This window comes from Ptiloglossa arizonensis, chromosome 4, assembly GCF_051014685.1.
Source record: "Ptiloglossa arizonensis isolate GNS036 chromosome 4, iyPtiAriz1_principal, whole genome shotgun sequence".
Classification (NCBI taxonomy): Eukaryota; Metazoa; Arthropoda; class Insecta; order Hymenoptera; family Colletidae; genus Ptiloglossa; species Ptiloglossa arizonensis.
In genome coordinates this window covers 20,001,611-20,019,444 of record NC_135051.1, presented here as the reverse complement: position 1 = coordinate 20,019,444, position 17,834 = coordinate 20,001,611, and the positions used below count along the sequence as shown (strand labels likewise).

The 17,834-nt window shown below is 40.7% G+C and overlaps 1 protein-coding gene across 7 annotated transcripts in view; it reads right to left on the bottom strand.

Annotated features, from left to right (window-relative positions):
• Positions 1-17,834, bottom strand: part of Ppn (proteoglycan-like sulfated glycoprotein papilin) — a 222,072-nt gene that overhangs the window by 109,470 nt on the left and 94,768 nt on the right. The gene's annotated exons all lie outside the window — the stretch shown is intronic.

Sequence of the window (17,834 nt, the reverse complement as noted above, 5' to 3'; positions counted from 1 at the left end):
AGTATGTGCGTATTCTTGTGTTGCTTTTCATTATTTACTATATTTTCAGCTTTCAATGGATAGTAAATATCGTTTGTTTACAGTTACTCTTCCCTACTTACTCTCAAGAACGTGAGAGAGTAATACTAATTACACATTGTACTGCAGAGTTCAATTGTACGTCGGACTTTTGAATAACATTTATTTATTCCCTTTAGTCGCTCCACGGAATCAAGCATACAATAATAGACATATTTGCCACAAACATTGACAACAATATTCGACCATTAGCTCTCTAGACTCCCGTGCACACCTCTAGTGATCTATTTCTTCAACAAAGTCTCCATTACTCGTACATTTCTCCAGCCACACGAAACCCGCGCTATTTAATCGCTACACACACGTACCTATAGTATTGTAGAGGGATGGAATGTTGGCACGCAATCTAGAAACTGATAGAAGACATTGGCTAAATCGATCACAACTAGAAACTTATCTTAATCATTCTTCGAACTCTTAATAAGAAAGATCCTTTATCTTTAAGAGTGTAGGGTGACGAGCAATCATATATTGTGTCGATAGAAAACAGTATATCATTTCAAGTAACGATATCTCAAATTAAAAAAAAAATTTCATTTTCATTGTATCTAATAAGATATTGTATAATCTTTTAATGCAATGACTGCGTAACATCTATGAGACATCGTCTTACGTTACGGTTAAATGATTTTTTACACAAGTAGATCGATTGTTATATCGATTTTTTTTTTACACAAGTGGATCGATTGTTATATCGATTTTTTCACACAAATGGATCGATTTTTTTGCACAGATAGATCGATTTTCGTATCGATTTCTTTAAACAAGTAGATAGATTTTTATATCGATTTTTTTACACAGGTAGATCGATTTGTATATCGATTTTTTTTTACACAAGTAGTACGATTTTTATAACAATTTTTTTTTACACAAGTGGATCGATCTTTATATCGATTTTTCTACAAAAGTAGATCGATCTTTATATCGATTTTTCTACAAAAGTAGATCGATCTTTATATCGATTTTTTTAAACAAGTATATCGATCCTTTTAAATAAATATTTTTTTACGCAAGGATTCTTTAACAAATCGATTTTCTACGTTAACATTCGATCCGCAACGATTCGAATGCTCGACTTTTTCAACGAGAATCGCCATCATTGATTGCGATCTCGTATAACCTAAAAATATGATTTCTCGGAAGTGATTGGGTGGAGCGAGCGAACGATTCCCCGTGTTTCAGTTTCTGGACAGTGTGCCAACAACATCTCGTCTTCCTCCAGTACACGATACCGTTTATATTCGGTGTTTTAACGCGTCTCGATCGCGAGCTGAATGAATTATTGATTACACCCCGGTGGGTGTGATTACCGTGCGTTGCATACTGACCGCGTGCGTTATGTCACGCCTTTTAATGTATACAGATGACTCGAGCGATGTCATCATCGACTCAACCGTGGTCGAGTTCAGGCTAACGAGGGGAACGTCCCCTTGTTCTCTCTGGCAAATTTTTTTTCGCGACATTTCTGACGCCATCCTCAATACAGTTACAAAATAGCGTCTGGTTTTCATGCAACGCTTACATCTGTAAATTAATGCGTCTATGGTGCGTTACATCTATAATTAGACGCAATTAACGCGTCTACGACTGGACGTCGAAATTAGGTTGCACTTACCACCCCTCCCAAATTTTCTATTTCGTTAATTTCGCCTAACTGCGTTCTTAAATGAAAGAAGAAAAAAAATAATTTACAAAATACGACGAAACCTCTTCTATTCGAACCGGTGGAGAAGCATTTGTAATAGAAAGTTTCGTATAAATGAAATTTAATTTTTTGAACAAAGATAATTTAAAAATCGATAGTTTACGTAACAAAGAATATTATTAATCTTTCCTAGGTTGAACTAGGTAAGCGATTGTAAATCACAGCGTTCGAGAAGTTTGCTCGAGAACTGTAACACGAAGATTAAAAGCCACGTGTTGGCCTCATAACCTCAAAATGGCGGGAATTCCCAAACGGGGATCACTTCATGGTATCGCGTAACGATGCGATATTATTATTACGCGGTGCAAACGGGAGGAGAGAACGAAACGAAACAATCGGAACAAACGGAAGAGTAAACAATCCGTGGCCGACAAGTAGTTTGTTTGCGCTCGCTTCGTCACATCGGTGAAGCACGCGTGCAAATAAATTGACATCGAACCGTGTCTCTCGTAAACGAGAACTACGAGAAGGCTGTTTGCAACCGTTCGGTGCGAATTTTTACGCCTATTCGATTATGCTATCGGCAAACACCGCGACGTCGCTAAAATTCCCAAGGTCGCGCGCGTTCAACGTTGATCGATTCCAAGCAAATTTCGAGCCAACTTCTGGATTACGTTACTCGTTAATCGTTGGTACGTGCACTGGTGTGCAATTAATTACGCGATCATAAATCCTTTAAATATTTGGAACGTGATCTTGAACGAAGCTGTACAGTAAAAAAACAACAGTAAAATTAATCATTAATTAAAATTAAATATTGATTAAAAAATTATCTAAATATTAATTTCTAATCGTTAAAGTACTTTGGAACAACGACTGAAACTGATTCCGGTTTCGAAAATATTTTATGCAATTTCCTTCACGTCCAATCATTTTTATACTGTTCGTGGTACTGCAATTTTATGAATTACAATTTCACTATTTTATCGAGGAATGTTTTTTTAATCGAACTCAATTGTACTTTTTCAATTTCTTTTGACGAACAGTCAATCGGTTTTAAAATTATTTAAGAGTACCTTTTTAATGGTAAATAATATTTATTACGATGGGACTTGTTACAATATTCTTCTTCACCTAGGATTATTACAATAATTTTTTTTTCCATCGTGTCGTTTCTCCATTGATCGTTTGTTCCGAAATGAGGGACTCAGTTCGATCTGTTTTGTATTTTCCGACCTCAAATTTGCGTAATGTTTATGTCCGTGAACGATAACGCGATCGAATCCTTTCATCAAGCCAGCACCGTTCCAATTCAATTTCCAATTACGTAGCCTCGAGGGCAAAGCAATACGCGCGCACTTTCGGAATTAGTTACAGGCCGGATTAGGCGTGATGGGCGTTTCAATCAGTCACCAGGCATTTCAATGACAATATTAGCGAAGGTAAGTAGCCGAGACGCGCGGTTTCCGCTGTGAATATAATCTCGTTCGTAGCTTGTGCAACGCGACATCGGTAGAACATCGAGAGACTTCGATAGCTTGAAACGTAAAAGTGTTTCCTTCATAAATAATAAAAATAAATATGTCAGACATTGATCAATAATTACTCGGATGTCTCCACTGATCGAGGGAAAAAAGAATTTATATTATCAACGAGGTATGTATTTATATATATATATATATATATATATATATATATATATATATATATATATATATATATATAAATAACTGTCGTTTGAAGCACCGTTTACGATAGTAAATAATGTTCCTAAAAAGTCACGAATCGAGTGAAAAAAAAATAGTCGTTCGAATGAAAAAATCAATCGTTTACAAATTGGATAAAAAAATCAACCATTTACAAATCGGATAAAAATCAATAATTTCTGAATCGAACGAAAGAATTCATTCCTGTGCTCGAGAAGCAACGATCTTGAAAAATCTAAGTCTAATATTAACACCATAGATGCAACAATCGAGAAATATAACCCAATTGCGTCGAATAAATAAAAAAAATCGATTTTCTCAAAATAAATTCCTATAGAAAATCAAACGACAAATAAAAATTTTCCTTCCACAGTGATTAACGAACTCGAAACGAGTCAAGAGCGAGCCACCGTTCTAATCATTTTTCCACGCCACTGTGCCATTATAAATTCATTACCCTTTCAAACTCGTTCGATCTCCCAGCCGAGAAGAATATTGCACATAACGCTCCGTTTGCTATGCAAGCGCCATCGAAAATATTCTCGACGGTTGTCGGATGAATACCGAAACCGATCGCGTTCGTATTCGACACCCATTCAAACGTCGAAAATAGACGCAAGGTTGTTTCTCTCATTCCTATCGAGTGACGTCGCTTCGACGCCGATAGTAACCGACGTAAACTCCCCGGTTTGCTGATATCAACGGAACGAGTCGGTTTCGTACGAAACTGTGATTAATAAAACAGCCCGGGCCGCCTGTTGAGTAACAGACGATTCGAACGTGGCGCGGCGGAGGGAGGAGTGGTGGGGGAAGGAGTCGCTCCATGGACGAAGAAGGGCCGATAAATAGTGGCGCGTGCGCGCGCAATCTCGCGTTGGACAGCACGCGGGGCTACCGAGGAAATCGCCGCGCTTCCGGTTTCCCGTGTCTCCGGTGCTGATACTTTTAGAACACCCGATAAACAATTCTAGGCGTCTATAATAGAGCCGGCGCCCCGGATAGACGACACGATAGACGACCAACGAGCTTTGATCCTCCTAATGGTATGCTGATGGAGTTGATGCTCCGCTAACTCCGTCTACCGAGCAATTGCACCGTTCATCCAATTTTTCCCCTTCGGCACGCGCATTCAACGGGACTAATGACACGTGGCCTACGTAGCGGTGGAACCTTTCGTACAATTTTTGTTCCTTTACGACACCGTTTAAGAGGGTAATACCAACGGTTTACGATGTTTACGGGATCGCTTCCGACGACGAGAGCGTAACTCGACCCACTTTTACGAGATCGGGCCGAGTGAAATCATCGGCCTCGATGGGAAACGATCGTACGGAAATTTTCAACGTTCGCCGATTCTCGAATTTGCGTGGAATGTAGGGGGGATGAAACGAAGCGCGTTTTTCACGGGCGACGCCGGAAGTGTGGATTAGAGACATTTTTGAAGCTTGTGAACGACGGTGGAAGTGCAAAATGGGGATTTTAAATTTGTACCTATCTGAGATTAAGAAATAATTGAGTACTTTAAATTTGTAGGCAACATTGGAAGCTTGATATAGAGAAATTTTTAAGTTTGTATATAACAGTGGAAATCCAAAATGGAGATTTTAAATTGGAAATAGAGAAATTTTTAAGTTTGTATATAACAGTGGAAATCCAAAATGGGGATTTTAAATTTGAAATAGAGAAATTTTTAAGTTTGTATATAACAGTGGAAATTCAAAATGGGGATTTTAAATTTGTACGTATCTAAGATTAAGAAACAATGAAGTACTTTAAATTTGTACACAACATTGGAAATCTGAAATAGAGAAATTTTTAAGTTTATATATAACAGTGGAAATCCAAAATGGGGATTTTAAATTTATACATATCTAAGATTGAAAAAACATGGAAAAGTACTTCAAATTTGTACGCAACATTGGAAGCTTGAAATAAAGAAATTTTTAAGTTCGTGTATAGCAGTGGAAATCCAAAATGGATGAGATTACTCGTACTTTAGAGTTACGTTGTTAAGATACACCGTGTTTCGTTCTCGGAACTATTACAGTAAATTGATCCTTCATATAATTTTTATAGTTAAGTAAATTAAATATTTAGACTGAGAAATATGTTCCCGAAGAAGACTCTCAAGGCGTACCGAAGCGTCGAGATAAAGTACTAAACTTTGGTTAAATTTGCTCCCAAGACCATTAAGGAGTTGTTGAATTCCCGTTCTTGTTCGTAACTAATATCTCTTATTTTATGAACTGTATATTATACACACACACGCTTGCACTATTTTCATTATTACTTTATTCGTGATTCCAGAAGTTTCTTAATATATATTTCCAAATACTATAATTCACAAAAAAACATTATCAGTCATTGAGTCATCCAAGCAAGGGTCAATTTTTCATTTTTAAATTTTCAGAGGATCTTAAGAACTCGCAGTACGATTCGTTAATCGAGATAATTAAGAACGACAATTAACAGACCTATACAATACCATATATAATACGTTCATACATTTGATAAATATACGTTGCATCAATATCCTCGATACAAGTACCTGAATCATTGCACGCGTTGTGCGTAAATCAACGCATAACCTCAAAAATCTCAGTACCATATTTAAACGTTAATATCAAATCGAGAATCACGTCGATCTAATAACGTACCACTAAGAGTAACACGATATCAGAAACCATTGCTCGGCATTAACGAGTAAATGAAAAATGTTAATACAACCGTCTTAATAAAATAACACTGAAATATTATATTTCCGTGAAATACGATTGCCCTCGAGTCCACCTAAACGAACTTAATTTATTCCCCAGTGAGTCTTGTCCTTCCCCCCTCCCCCTCCACAATTCGAAACCACAAAGTAGAGAACAGATATCGAGTAATAAAATCATCGAAATCATGGTCCCATAAATGTCCCGAGATCCCCGTCCCACCTATTCGAAACACATACTGTATACATTTCCACCGACAGGGTATATCAGTTTCGATTAATGGACATTTCACGAGTCTTTTACAACGTCCAGACGAAACAGAAATTATAATACCGGCTCTAGAACGCGAAACGTCGTCCCGTCGTTTACAAATTACTCAATGGTCCCCTTGATTCCCCTGCCCACTCGAAAACGTTCGAAACGTGCCTAAGCGCCACCGAGACGCTGAGCGCGGGCCATTCGCCACCGAGACGCTGAGTTATTAATTTACGAGTCTCTCGGTTTGCGAAACACGCGTCCCGCACCATAAAAACCGGCTTTATATCATCCGACTGAACAATTCGTGTCTCGAACAAGGCGAACCCACATCGTTCACGTTGCCGAATTCGCGCCAGTGACGACACCTCGCTTGCGTCAGCTTCCCGTTTAAACCGGTGGGCCCGTGAAGTCTTTATCAGAGTATGGGTGAGGGTGGGGGGTGACAGGAGGGGGGAATCAAAGAGTTCAATAATCAGAAAAAACGTTTTCGGTTCGTCGGGCTGCTTCCGGGGCTTTTACCGCTCGCCATTTGCCCCCCGGTGCGTTATTTTTGGTCGACAGATAAAACTCTTCTTGAATGCATTATCCAAGAAGAGACTCGGAGCCTCGGAGTCGGTGGACGTAAAAAAAAGGGTGGACCAGGTGGCGTTAAAAGTTCCACGTTGGAAAAAGTGTTCGTGGAAAGGTCTTCGACTTGATGGGTTCAACGTTTCGGGAACGAGTTTACATCCTGGCCGAGATGAAACGTACGGAAGAAGCGGAGGGTGTTCCTTGAGGATTTTTTTTTTTTCGTTACACGTTTCAGAACTTCGACACGCTTCGGATTTTTTGGTCTCCGGGTTCGTTCTCTCGCGAAGATTTCCCGTGGAACAGGGAGAGTGTAAAATTAGGTGATTTAACTGGAGATTGGATCGCCCCACTTACGATATGTATGTTCATAGGGCGAATTACAGGGTAATATGTATTCAAATATTGAGTAATGAAATTCAAACTCGGGTCACGCGGTCATAGAAAGTCACACGATCGTAAACAGTCACGCGATTGTAAAGAGTCATGCGGTCATAAACAGTCACGCGATAATATATAGTTACACGATCATAAAGAGTCACGCGATCGTAAAGAGTCACGCGGTCATAAACAGTCACGCTATCATATATAGTCATGCGATCATAAAGAGTCACGCGGTCATAAAAAGTTACACGATTATAAACAGTTACACGATCATAAACAGTCACGCGATCATAAAGAGTTACACGATCATATATAGCCACGCGATCATAAAGAGTCACGCGATCATAAAGAGTCATGCGGTCATAAAAAGTCACACGATCATAAACAGTTACACGATCATAAACAGTCATGCGATCATACAGAGTTACACGATCATAAATAGGCACACGATCATAAACGGTCACAAGATCATAAAGAGTTACACGATCATATATAGCCACGCGATCATAAAGAGTCACGCGATCAAAAAGAGTCATGTGGTCATAAAAAGTCACACGATCATAAACAGTTACACGATCATCTTCAGTCATGCGATCATAAAGAGTTACACGATCATAAATAGTTACACGATCATAAAAAGTCACACGATCATATATAGTCACACGATCATAAAACAGTCACGCGATCATAAAGGGTCACGCGATCATATATAGTTACACGATCATAAATAGTTACATGATCATAAACAGTCACGCGGTCATAAACAGTCACACGATCATAAACGGTCACAAGATCATAAACATTCGCACGATCATAAAGAGTCACGCGATCATGAAGAGTCACAAGATCATAAACAGTCACGCGATCATAAAGAGTGACGCGGTCATGAACAGAGTTCACGGCGTGTATGTATACGTCATCCCGCCGAGGGTTGATTAAAATTCGAGTTCCGCGAGGCGATGAAAAAAGGATTCGCAAAGGTAACCGACCGACGGAACTTTCAATTTCTTTAATTACGACCACGCGATGGCGCTCGCGCACGTGCACGTCAGATAGTCGGTTTTTAGCTCGCCAGCAGGTGAACGACTTCTTGGTCCGCGGTGGGCGGAGCGGCTCTCCGCATTCAGGAGCGTTTACTTTCCACGCGTGCCGCGCCGTAGACATTTGAAAGTCGTCGGGAGCTTTTTGATACCGTCGAGAGGCTTTCGTTTGCACCGGCAGCGCTTTTACAGCGCTCTTAACGAGCTCCCTTTCTTCGTTGGAAAGCTCCGCGACGCTCGAAGCCCATGGAAACAATAAGCAGCCCCTGTGGCGATCCCCGATCTTGCCCCCCGCGGAACGAAATTGACTTCCATACGCTCGGATATATCGCGCGAGACAGTCGCTCGAACGTTTTACGAACGTTGGAAATTTCACGACCGAAATTCGCAGATTACTCCTCCGCGCTTTACCGTGCCGATTCCGCGCGTAATTGACGCTCGTTCGAACTCCCCTCTGTCGCGGGATTTTTTCAAATCAACGATTGTTATCCGAATTTCTACAGGCGGAATAATTCAACATCGGAACCATAGAAAGTGATTTAAAAATTACTCGATTATTAACAGTGTCTTTGCTTACAATATTCATGGATACAACTACAATTATCAGAATAGATAACTAATGGTACTTGTAAATTAATTTGCGTTTTCCCTAAATATTTTCTAGAATATTGGGTCGTTCGGAAAGTCATTGCGTATTTTTTTGGTGAAAATGAAACACTAGAACTATCAAAAGTGATCGATTTCACTTGTTTCGAACTTCTTTTGAAAATTACTCAATTATTAACGGTGTCTTTGCTTACAATATTCACGAACAATTGTCAGAATAGACAAGTAATGACACTCGTAAATTAATTCGCTTTCTCCCTATCTATCCTCTAAATTATTGGGTCGTTCGGAGAGTCATTTCGTTTTTTTTTTTTTTTTGGTGGAAATGAAACACACCACTGATTTTTTTACAGCGTATAAACATTTTATTAATTTATATATTCTTCATTTTGAAAAACGAAGTGATTTTCCGAACAACCTAATACTTATGCGATGCGAAACAGATAGTGATATATTCACTGTCGGTGGTTCCAATGTTGTAAGGCAATCGGAGAAAATTGAAGCTTCGTGGGTGTGGAAATTGGAACTAGTTGCTGGAAGTTTCTTGAGAAATTTCTAAAATTCGCGAAGCGTCGCGCGTGTAACACGTCCGTGGAAATAAAACGTTATTCGAAGTTGGCGACGGGACGTTCGAGGATTTATTTCCACGGTGGATTTCGCCGGTGAGGGAGGGGGCACGATGTGTCCCCCTTCGATTTTATCGCGCTTTGGCAGGATGGTGGTAAGGTGTAGGTTCCTCGTGGAAAACGCGTGGGATATTGGATGTAGATAGTTGATAATTTTAGAGATGTAAATAAACGAAGATCTGCATACATCTTGGGCTGCACGTGTACAATGCAATTCTTTGAATTTGATCGTGCCCACGGAAGGTTGAAAATAAAGAATAATATATAATATTACTTGCTCGGTTACACACTTTTAATATACGATACTGAGTAATTACATTCGGAGGGAATTCAAGGTCCAGTTACGTATATTAAACTTAATGTATCTTATAATTATACAATTGGGGCGAATTTCAAGTCTGATTATTTGTATATTTACGAAAGTCTTCTCGTTCTGCAAAATTATAATAAAATCCAGGTCGAATTTTCTTCTTAGACGAAAATTAAACGTTAAACTTCGCTAAAAATCATCCTGACTTTTCATTTATTTTCAGTTGTGCCCTTATGCACTGCACCACAGTGCATCACCTAGTGCACTTATTGCACTGCACCACAGTGCATCACCTAGTGCACTTATTGCACTGTGTGACCGTAGAAATCGATTCGTCGACAAAAGAAAAGGGAAAGAATTTTACAAAAGAACATTTTCCAATCCACGAAAAATTGCATTGAGAATTATCCTCCACGAACAATCGAACCACAATCTAGACCAGCGACTCGTCCTTATCGCAAGATCATTGATCAAAATTACGTCGAAATCACCAGCTCGTGACTTTCAAGATACATCTGGACACAATGAAAGTTATTGTTCCCAGCTTTAGGTAACACTTGGTGCGAGTCGGAGACCACTGACAGAGCCTTGGTCTTGTTTCCATGAAAGTAACCGAAGCTAGGACTGCATAAGTGGGTCTGAAGGATTCAGGGGTGAGCATCACTCGTGGGGTCTTGGGTAAGGTTACTGTACGCGAGTGCACGTAAAGCACGCTTTAAGAACGACACTCGAAGGCGTAGTAGAGCTGCTGGGTGCCCATAACTGTAATAGGGACGAATTTGTGTGCTCTGCTCTTCGACTACCCACGCGAACCACCACGGACGGGAATTTGAAAAGTGTGTCTCGTGTGTCTGAGCGAAGCTTTCGAGCTCCCTTTGGTTTATTAAGAAGATCGTTTCTTCCAAACAGTCCGAACGCTTAGAAGAGGTCCTTACCGGAGAAAGTCGGATACTAAAAGAAAAGGAAAAATTCAATTTTACGTTCTCTTCGTTGTGAAACACCGATCCGTTCTATTCCGACAAGTTTGTCCTAGGATGTATACCCTGACGTCAAACAAAGTCCCCTACACGTGTCACCATAGTTAACCAATGATGGATCAAGTATTCCTAATACCAGTGGCTCATTGACAAGTGATGGATCGGTCCAGGAATATCAGGAAGGAACACGTACGAGATCACTCGGTGTCTCAAACTCGGTCCATGTGTCTCGATTCCAGCTTCACTCTAAGAGCTCGCAAACTGAATCTAATTCGTCACCCATTCGTCAGCCATTCAGTCAAAAAGTCGATGTTCCTTCAGGGAAAGAAAGAACGAAAGCATTGAAACAAAGATGTCTCTAATTCATTCGAAAGTGCTTTGTTTCAAGTGCGTACAAGTTTTCTTCGATAAGAGCACACCATTCGAGATGATATTTTCTTTCGTTCCAACGTTTCCACCGTTCCCTGACACTTATCGATTACGCGATACGAACGAAGAAACAAAGCGAAAGATTCGATAATTTTTCCATTTTGTTCACTCGACGTCGCTACGTTAAATAAAAACGTGTCTTTTCTCCGAGTTCCGCTCGCAAGGTGTTTACGATCGAACGAAGAGGAGTTAGCGCGATTGAAAGTCGTTTAAAAGCAACAAAGCGATTTCGACGTCATCAAAAAAGCACACTGGCTCTAAGAAACAGATCTTTCACAGTGTTTCCATGTGTGCGAACTCGGTATTCGAAATACCAATCTTGAATACGAATTTTCGCATTCCGGTGACTAGTCTCTGTTGGTGAAAGTGGCGCTCGAAATTTCAGCGTTATCGAGCGCCCGCGAATGCACGGGGAGGTAAGAGTCCTATCTTCCGTGGTAACGTCAACAACACTTTAGAGGTATCCACTCATTTCCCTCTTACGTAATCTACCCGGTCCTCCTCTTTTTCCTTACTCGCGCGGCACCGAGGAACTCACCGGCTACCTCCTGCCCCTAACCAACGGTGGCTCGAGTGCACTCCACCATAGGGTTATCTTTCACTCCGCATAAGGATTTACACGTGTTGGTATACGCTTTTCGAGGATACACCTGCATCGGGACCACCGTACCGCGAACGTCTGTGTACGTTTTCCCTCGATGGCATCGACAAGGGCTACGAAACGCGAACCCCTGTTGCGTGTTATCGAGACGCATCTAACGAGGGAACATCTCGAGGGCGAATTTCAATTTTTTTTTTTTTTTTTTTTTTTCTTTTACTCAAATCGGGGCAAATTCGCGCAACGTTGGGTCCCTCGAGAGGGTATCGAACGATTTTACAAAGGGGTAAAGCGCAAACTTTTTGTTCAGTGTGTAATTGTTCCTAGACGTTGAATCGTTGAATCTTTTTAACTCGATTTCGAAACGAATGGGAAGAGGGTAGAAAAATTTTATTAGGGGAAGTTTTAAAGGAACGAATAATCTTTTTCCTTAAGTTTCTTCCACCTGTACGAGCAATAATTGTTCACAAGGCTTTACGTGATACAAATTTTATATTTCCAAGGAATCGACAGGTTTTGTTTATTATTCTGTCGATTGAACTCGTAAACTGGATACTTACTATCCACGCGTCCAGAGTTTTCAATGTAAATTCTTATATTCGATACAAGAGTTTTCAATATAAACTCTTATATTCGATACAAGAGTTTTCAATATAAATTCTTATATTCGATACAAGAATTTTTAATATTCGAGAAACGATTTCGTTCCTTAAACTCGTAATTAGACGCTCGCGCAGAAATATATGTATGTCTGAATTACCTAATCGAGATAAATATTCACTGATCTGTAACTCGAGAGAAACGATCGTAGAATTCTATCCAAAAGAATTTGCACCAAAGTCTAATAAATCGAATTACGGAGAAAAATGATATTCGAAAATGTTCGCGATGCGTTGAAGCGTCGTGAGGTGAAATTGTCCGAGTAACTTTGAAAAAAGAAAAAGAAAAAAAAATGCACGAAGCCTGATACCGGTAACAATGGACAAACAAGCTGCTCTGGACTTTTATCTCTTTGAATAAGAGAACGTACGGTATTAAGGGCGCGAGCGCAGACACGAGAACAAGAAGAAAACTGGCGGAGAGTCCTGGTGTACCAGGATCACGCGATACACTTACCCCGTCCTCTTCTTTCCGCGATAAAGAGCTGCGGGGATCTTCCAAGGTGAGGATTCCGAGGAAGGTTCCCGGAAGAACGCCATTCCGGTGAGAAACAGGGTAGGAAGAGGGCCGCGGATGCATTTTAAGCTCCGAAAAAGTACGAGAGAGCCGACCGCGTGAGAAACGAGACACGGGAGATTCGGTATTAACATACGCGAGCCGGATTCCACGTGAAAATAGCGACCAAACCGACAGAAACATTGCTGAATTCTTCCTCGGGCCTTTTAATAACGGGGCACCGGTATCAGCGACCGACGACGTTCGTTGTAAAAAGGAACTGACTATTTCAATGGAATAAACGTGAAAAATATCGCGAAACGACCACCATAAACTTGATTTCCTTAAAGGGATAGTGCGATTCGGAAGTTGAAACATTCTTTCAGGGGGTTTGGATATTTAGGTTTAGGGGTAGTTATTGTGTAACGAAGGGGCAGAATTTTGAAAAAGGAAAAATGTTTCTTTGGAAACGGATACGATATTTATTATTTATATCTTTACAATTGTCGGGTATTTACATTTAGTTCTTTAGATGTTGAAACGAGGGACTTGTTTTTTATTATTTTGCAGAAGATTGTTAAAATTGGAGGGGTAGGGGAGGTTCGAAAAGAGTAATGTTACTAAATTGAGAGATTGTTCTTCCTTTTGTCTAGACACAATTTTTAATTTTTCTAATTACGATTTGTTTCAATCTTTGGAGTATTTATTCGCCAAAAATCAATTTTAAACTGTCTATCTTGAGAAATAAATTCGTATTGACTTTACTTTGAAGTACTCCAAAAGAAAACACCAAAAATTTCTCAATTAAATATCATTGAGAAATTATATACACGGTCTGTGACTAACTCGAGAAATTATCCTCCGTTTTCTCCAGAAATAATTTTAAATTCTTGTTTAAATTAAACTCTTGCTCAATTTTAAACAAATCATAATTCGTCCCAATCTTAGGAGCATTTATTCACCAAAAATCAATTTTAAACTCCATCTTGACAAATAAATTCGTATTGGCTTCACCTTGAAGTTCTCCAAAAGAAAAAATCAAAAATTTCTCAATTAAATATCGTCGACAAATTAGATACACGGTCTGTGACTAACTCGAGAGATTATCCTTCGTTTTCTCCATAAAAAATTCGACCTCACCTTGAAGTTCTCCAAAAGAAAAAACCAAAACTTTCTCAATTAAATATCATCCACAAATTAGATACACGGTCTGTGACTAACCCTAGAGATTATCCTTCGTCTTCCCCATAAAAAATTTTAAACCCTTCATAAATTATAATTCGTCCCAATCTTTGGAGTCTTTCTTCACCAAAAAATCAACTTCAAACTCTCCATCTCGACAAATAAATCCGTATCGACCTCACCTTGAATTACTCCGAAAGAAAAAACCAAAAATTTCTCGATCAAATATCGTCTCGACAAATTACGTACACGGTCGATTAAAAACCCGAGTCCTCTGTCTCCGAAATACATATCTCGGTTTCGAAACACCCGACTACCAATGCCGCCCAACGCTACCACAACGAGACTGCATCGAAACGTAGCCCTTCACGCCTCGAACGACGATTTTCCGGCTGCGCTGTCGCGCGGGCGCGCGATCCGCGTCGCTCGGCGTCAATTCGGACGCGTAAAATTTTCATTTGCATCGGTGAGCCGCCGCCCCCTTCCCTACGCGTTCCGTCTTTTTTTCCCTGTCCTTTTTTCTTTTTTTTTTTTTTTTTTGTCAGTCGTCTGGTCCGTTCCGGTTTCGAGCGTTCCGCGAAACGGACGCAACTCGTTTACAAGCGTCATACGAGTCGCTAGTTCCCATTGCAATTGAAGGGCGGTCAAAGCCACTGCTAATTCCATCGCGGCGGAAATTCAATTCGAGATCGTTCTTGACCACCGCTCGAGGAATTACGTAAAACTCAATGAATACAATTCCGTGGACGCGTCCGCGTAATATCCCGCGAATTGTATGCAAGAACCCGTCGGAGGATTGACCCCGAGTGGCGAGGTAGTCGTTATCGTTCCGTCGAAATCGCGAGATCAACGTGAAACCGGCCGCCCCTCTAGCGGCGAGTAGACGTACCTCTAATCCGCTGCGTGAGATTTTCGCCGAGCGCGTCGTTTCGCGGGAATAAAAATCGCTTTACCGGTAATTCTAACATTACGTAAATTACGTTACATAAATTGGAAGAAAGTATACGGGTCCTGGAATATTTACATAATTGCGCGAGGACGAGATACCTACGGCGGGGGTTTCCAACCTAACCTCAAACATCGCGAAAGGAAAGCTCGCGCGAACCGGTGATGGATTAATCCTATGGATTTATTCTCACGGGTGATTCCACTTGGATGTAATTTCTCGCGAAAATATATCGCACGATAGTGCGAAAAATAGAAACGATTTTTCAAATTCGAAATTATTCTCCCAGAAACGATGAATTTCATTTTTCGGTTGTTTCGGGTAGCGGTAACCGGTTCGGTTGAATAATTTTCGTAAACGATAGGGAGAATTGAAAGCGTGTGTCGGTGGAAAATAATAATAAATGAGAGTTTTTTAGATTCGGTTGTTGGTACCGTTTACGCGGAATTATCTGTACACCGATGAATAAATTTGTCAAATTTGGATAACTGGAATATATCTACGAAAGTAAAATTCTCAATATTTAAAAGACTCGTTCTTTAAATTTCCATTTAAGCTTCCATTTTTAACAAAATGTCTCGAGAACGACTATATCGTAAGTGTATCAGATACTTGTTTACATTTTTAAATAATATTGTAACTTGAATGTTTTTATTTAACTTCGAGTTATAGTGTCCATTAAATATAGACTTCACTTCACGAAAAGATTTAGTTCCAGAACGCCGGGTCTCGTTTTAGGAGGTGTCAACCTAACCTACAAATTGGCGCCGGGGTTTCAGCAGGTAGCCACAATAAAAGGTATTAATTTCAGGTTTTCCATCGTCGCGTTGATGCAGCGGTAGATTTCTAAAAGAAATATAGATCTGGGCAACGTGAGACCATCGAATCCTTGAGTACGGATTTCTGGAAGCCCGCAGGCCCACCCAAAGGACTTAGTCGATGAAATGTTTGACAATAATCGTCACGCGGCATCTACGAGCGATAGTATCTACCGCTCCCTTCCATTCTTACCTGTTCGCTCGTCTCGAGTTCTGCCGAGCGAACGTTTCTGATTAAAACCGACGATACCGTAACTGTTAATTCTCGACGCGAAGACGTGGACCGCGGCGCTCCTTGTGAAATAAATGGTCACGTCACTTCCCGACATCTTTATACGTTCACACACACACGGAATTCCAACGCGCGGGGAACGAAAATTCGATGAAAAATTGGAACGCAGAGCGACGACGTTGAAAGATTCAAATGCAGTGCTCGAAATGATTCGAAAACGACGATTTCGAAAAATTCCGGATGATAAACGAAATAACACGAATGGGAATAGATACAGTGTTCTCGTAACAGTAATATTTCAACGTGCAGTCCTTCAACGAACGCGCGATCCCTTAACGAACATTGTTACTTAACAAATTTTCGAATTTGAATTTTCATATTCCTCGTCAACACTGCGCGAGAATACTGTCAACGAATCGACGATCTCCTCCCGATGAAAACGAATCCAAACACGACTATATTCGAACTGTTTTTGATTTCGAGAAATTCAAAATTTTCAAAAGCGAGTGTACAACGGAAAATTATAAATCGTCCGAATGTGGTCGTGTTTGGGCTCGTTTTCATCGGGAGAGCATCGCCGATCCTTTGACAACACTCTCGAGAAGATACAACGGACAAATATATACAAAGTTTTAATTCTCGTCACTCTGCCAACTATCCAGATACAATTTTTTCACTTTCCACCTGGATCAGACTACCAAAGCTCTTTCCCACTTACACATATCTCTAAAAAAAAACTGTTCAATCTTTCCTACCGTACTAAACAACAAACATACAATATTTTAATTCCCTCCACTTCCAATCCCAACCGTGTTCATACTCCTCGATCAATCACACCTCTTCGAAAGCCATCGTACGTTTCCCACATTTCTACACGTTTCCATAAAAAAATGATTCGATACCGTTTGGAATCGAAACGAAAGGAAAACGCGCAGTTCCTCGGTCGTTGCGGGACAAAAACGTTCGCCAAGTTCCGTAATTGCAATTATAGTTTCCGTTACAACCGCGCCGGAACACGCGAACTTGCCCGAACTTCCGGAGCGGAACGTTTCTCTCTCTCTCTCTCTCTCTCTCGCTTACTCGCTCGCGTTCACGATTCTCAATCGAGCCGAACACACGGGAATCAACGTTAATTACATTCACGTGTCAGTGGGCGACCTCGCGCGTTTGTCGGGGTAATATCGTACGTTTCGGATTGCGGCAACATTGTAACTCGCAGGACACGTTTCTGCGGCGACTTGCGGTCCTCCTCGTCGTCGTCGTCGTCGTTCACGAGGGTCTCTCCGCGTTAAGGGGACCACGAGGGGAGTAGGGACGAGGGAACGGGGTTGGAGAAACAACGATGGCATCTCGAGTGTGCCGCGGGATTATCTTCTCGGCGAGGATACTCTCTCGCTCGCGCGAGCGCGCGAGCGAGCGCGTCTCGGGCCCTCCTCTTGATTCTTCGGCTGATTGCGGAGGCTCGGAAAAATTAGTCGGATTGTTTGAAACGGTGGCTCTTATCCTCTTACGTGGATTTGTCCTACTTTTTGCTTCTGAAACTGGCTGGCTTATAACGAGATA